Source organism: Octodon degus, unplaced genomic scaffold (genome assembly GCF_000260255.1).
Source record: "Octodon degus isolate 3935 unplaced genomic scaffold, OctDeg1.0 scaffold00074, whole genome shotgun sequence".
NCBI lineage: Eukaryota > Metazoa > Chordata > Mammalia > Rodentia > Octodontidae > Octodon > Octodon degus.
The window spans coordinates 845,010-850,093 of record NW_004524650.1 but is presented as its reverse complement, the minus strand read 5'-3'; positions in this window follow the sequence as shown (position 1 = coordinate 850,093).

Here is a 5,084-nt window from a genome sequence, read left to right as displayed (position 1 = left end):
TATATATATATATATCTGTATATACAAAATAGGATAGATATACAGCTAATTTCTCTTAGTTCAATGAGAAGAAAGATTTATACTAATAGTGCTTAGACAAGATATCATGTCTGCATCTTGTACTATGAATAACTACTATGAAGACAACAGTATGCAATGTGTATTGATTATAGTAACTGTCCTAGTGACCTGCTTTGAAACTGTCTCATTGCTATTTCTTTCTCAATAAAATTAATATAAAAATAAATAAAGTTGATTATCATGTAAAAATGAAGTATATAATCCTTTTTAAATTTTTGGTGCATTTTAGATTTACATAATGATCACATTCATTAGAGGGAGTTTTACTTGTCTATGAAATATCTTGGCTTTTCTTTTTTCCCAACCCCCTCTCTTCCCTTCCACCCTACTTCCCCTTCTATTGACAAAAGCTTTGTTTCCACTTTCTTCTTCCTATTTTTTTTTTGTTTCCTTTCCTTCCCCTCCTCCTCTCCCATCCTATATTCCCCTTCCCACTCAAAAATCCTCTTCCTATTTCCTAGTATCTATTATACATTTTGTTTATTTACCCTTTTAGTTTCTCATACTAGAGAGACATTGTTATATTTAAACATGTGTGTCTGATTTATTTCACTTATGAAATAGGAAGAAATGGTTCAAAAGAAAAGGGAGATATGGAAGGTGAAGGGAGGGAAGAGAAAATAAATATTCACTCCTAAAATGAGAGCTGTTCAAACTTTGCATCATATGTAATCCTTACCAATAAATTTCAATATAGTGATAGCCTTAAATATAATTATTTGTACAATTATGTATGTATAATTTAAACGTGTTCATATAGCTACCTATGATTATCAGAACCTATAGTAAGTAAATATTTTAAATGTTTGCCAGCAGGATTATAAATTATATAAATCAACCAAATCTCACCGATAAACACACACTTCTTTTAACAATCAGCAAATATTTATTGAGATTTGAGCTAATGGCTGAGCACTGCTTGAAAGAAGAGAGAGTCTTAATTTCTGTCCTCCCAGGACATAGACTATTTTTTTTTAGTTTCTTGTTTTAATTAATATGTGTTTGCAATACGTGATAACATATACAGCATTTTAATAATTTTTATTTCCCCTACTCCCGCCGGGGTGGCACCAGCATTGGAAGTATCACTTCACAAGTAAGTCCACCAATGTGAACTGTAACATTAGCTGTGAAAATAAACAAATTACTGCTCCAGGAATGACAGTGAGGACCAGTTCAACGAGCACTCTTATCAGACCTGTCTTGGAGACAAGGCATACCTAAAATTCTGGGAGTGGAACCTACCATTAACGTTATTACCTGGGTATGCCTTTTAAAAATATATCTCAAATGAAACATTCTAGCTGTATGCTTCACTCTCAAGATCACTTTAAACCATACATAGTAGTCAATGAATATACTTTGGCTTTGACAATTTCTATCTTTGTCATTAAAAGAACAAATGTGAGCATAACACATTACTTAAAATAGTGATATGAGATGAAATACAAATTATCCCACTTACATAGTTATTACCAATGTTTCATAAGTCTAAACAGTGTATAAATCTTACTCTAAAACCCTGTGTAGGGATTATACTCTTACATATATTGTGCTGTGTTCTTATAGTGTTTCTGAGGAAATGGGAGGCAAATATGGAGATTTTAATCCCAGGTAGACGTATATATTCTCTCTACTCTGGTTGGCAACAGTAGAATAGAAATAAGGAGTTAAAATGGTGAATAAAACAGATATAATGGTAGGTTAACAGAGATATAATGAATGTTAAATATAAACTTCAGCACAATTATTGAACCTGTTATGACTATGATTGAAAAGTTTTAATGAATTTTTCATATGGATATGGAATTTTTGGAAACAATAATGCAAGCAACAATAATAGCTTCCACTTCTTATATACTTGCAATGTTTCCAGACCAGTGCTTTATGAAGAATTTTCATGTGGTTTTCTTAGTTTTGTCATGAGGTCTGAATTATAATCTCAGCTTTACCAGCATGAAATAGGTTCAGAGAAGGGAAATGGTTTGTTCAGTGGCACACAGCTCATCAGAAGAAGTAGTCCGAACTCAATATTGTGTCTGTCTGACCCCCTGGTCTTTTGTTAGATTGCAGAAATTCTTTAACCCAAAGAACACTGCACATTCTTTTCCCAGAATTTCATGGTAACATGGAAACCATTTCTGTTCAACTCAGATGTGGGACAAATCATAAAATGTGCATAATAATTTATGTTCAAATCAATGAATTTTCAATGAATATGTCACTAATAGGTTTTTATAGCCACACTTTGTATTTGCATTACATTATGCCACACCATGCTTTAGGACAGAATAAATGTATCACTATGAAAAATGTTTATTGAACACAAAAGAGGCAACTGAAACTCCAAGCTATTCATTCGATTTCACTGGTGATTTTAAACTTGAGGTCAGATTTGCATAGACATATGTGTATCATAAAATCTCAGCCTTTCCAGTTGATTCTCACATAAACTGTAGACAATTATCTAGTAATGAAAATTGCTTAATGTGCTCAATAAATCCCTAGTGATTACACCTCAACTTTTAGAAAAGAATAAAATCCATTCCAATTTGTCAGTGCAAATCTTTTGGAGGTGCTGAGCAAGGGACGTAGCTTTGAAAACTTATTGAGTCCTTTGTGAATCTGCAAAAAGTATTCACATCCCAATATTTTATGTGCCTTCCTAGGTATATTACTTACACATTGCTGCATAGCAAATTACCTCCAAATCTTGCTGTTTCACACGTTTATTATGATATCTCTTTAAGTCAGAAACCTGGGCATTGTCTGAAATCTCTAGCCAGAGTATCTCACAGTGTGACAGCCACAGGATTGTCCAGGTGTACAGTCATCCCCTGGTGGGCTCTGGGCTGGGTCTCCTCCAAACCCAATTCCATGGCTATTGCCAGGCTGTCTCTCTTCACTGTTGAATGGAGATGTCATTTTCTTTCCGTATGATTTTCTTCATAAGTAGGCAGCTTGCTTTTCCAAGCATAAGCTCTCCAAGCAAAAGAGAGTAGTGATGGCAAGAAAGATGAAAGTAGCAACCTTTGTATAATAGTATCTGAAGTAACAACCTGTCATTTTTGGCCTGTTCTTTTATCCTTATTTTATTTTTATCTTTTTATATATGATGTTTTTTCCATAATTTTATTGAGAAATAAATAACAATGAGACATTTTCAAATCAAATTGGTAGGACAGTTCCAATAATTAACACATTTCATACTCTCTTCCTAGTGGTTCTTTGTTGTACAAGATGCAGACATGATATCCTACTTACAAACACTACTAAAACAAATCCCTCTATTCATTAGGAGAACATAGTTATATATCTATCCTATTTTGAATACACAGACACCAAATGGGCATTCATTTATATCCCCTCTTTTTGTTTAGTTCTGTCATTTAAATATTATAGGTGTGAGAACTCAGCAAAATATTTTAAAATAGTCCAGTAGTCCATAATAATATTGGGTCTTCTGCTTGACTGGCATGTCAGAAGTTGTTGACCTGAGTCCCCTACAGCTCAACATAACACCATGGCTTTACTTCTTATACTTCATTTTTATACTTTTCTTTTTTTCCCCATAATTTTATTGAGAAACAAATAGCAATGAGACAGTTTCAAATCAAATTGGTAGGACAGTTTCAATAATTAACACATTGCATATTCTCTTCCCAACAAGATGCAGACATGATATCCTATTTACAAACACTATTAGAACAAATCCCTCCATTCATTAAGAGAATGTAACTATATATCTATCCTAAAAATTTTGAATGCACATATACAAAAGGTCATTCATCTGTACCCCCTTTTTTGTTTAGTTCTGTCATTTAAATATTATAGGTGTGTTAACTCAGCAAAATATTCCAAAATAGTCCAGTAGTCCATAATAGTTTTGGGTCTTCCACTTGACTGGCAAAATCAGAAGTTGTTGACCTGAGTCCCCTACAGTTCAACATAACAACATGCTTTACTTCTTATCCTTGGTTTTTTATACTTTTCTGCTGGATGGCTAAGGCCAAGATAAAGCAAGACCTATATAACAAGAATTGTAGCTTTTGGATCTGATAAGATCAGTGAAATCTTCTCAGGATTTATTTTGAGATCCTGTACCTCAGATTGTAGATCCTTTGTCAGTGTCAGCCATGTGGATGAGTCACGGCCAGTGCTTGGCCAATGTGCTCTCTGTGAAATCCTGAGAGAATGTTTTCTCTCCATATGACTCTCCATAGGCACACTCTACATCATCGATCAATATCCTCTTTGGCCCCATAATCTCCTTGATCAGAAAATTTGGGACACTACCAAGTTGCATGACGTTTTAGTACAAGTTCTCATATGACCTGAGTCTTAATTGACCTTGGAAGGCTAGGGCCAAAATGTTGGCTTTCCTTGAAGCCCTCCTTTTTCTCTAATATTTTGTCTGCAAACTTAGGTTATTAACCCTGCAGAAGAGAAGCTTATTGTTATTGCCATACAACCTAGGATGTTGAGCTTAACTTCATTATCTGTCTGAATATCAAACATCTTAGGCATAACATGGAACAGGTATTTTTCATCAAGTATTGATATGTTAAACTTTAACATATCATTTCCCTACACAATATGGTGAAAACACATTTAGAAAATTAAAATATATTTTAAAAATAGGAATAAAGTATTATATATATTTACACATAAGTCCAGAAATCTAACCATATACAACATTGTAGCAGGGCAGTCCCGCAACACTCCTTTTCCTGTCTCTTGCCTTCATTCACCACACCTTTCCTTTTTGAACAATCATTTACCCAAGAGACAGCATGTCAGCAACCAGCATGTCATGATCTTTTCCCTTTTAAGCTGAATCATTGTACTAAGCCACCCTCAATGGAAGATGAGTATACATAGGTGTGAATATCAGGAGGCAGAGGTCACTTTACAGAGTGCCTCACCCTCAGTAGAACACAGGGCAGATATTAACATGTCACCTTTGTTTTACTAATTTAGCAATATTAATAACTTCTAATTTT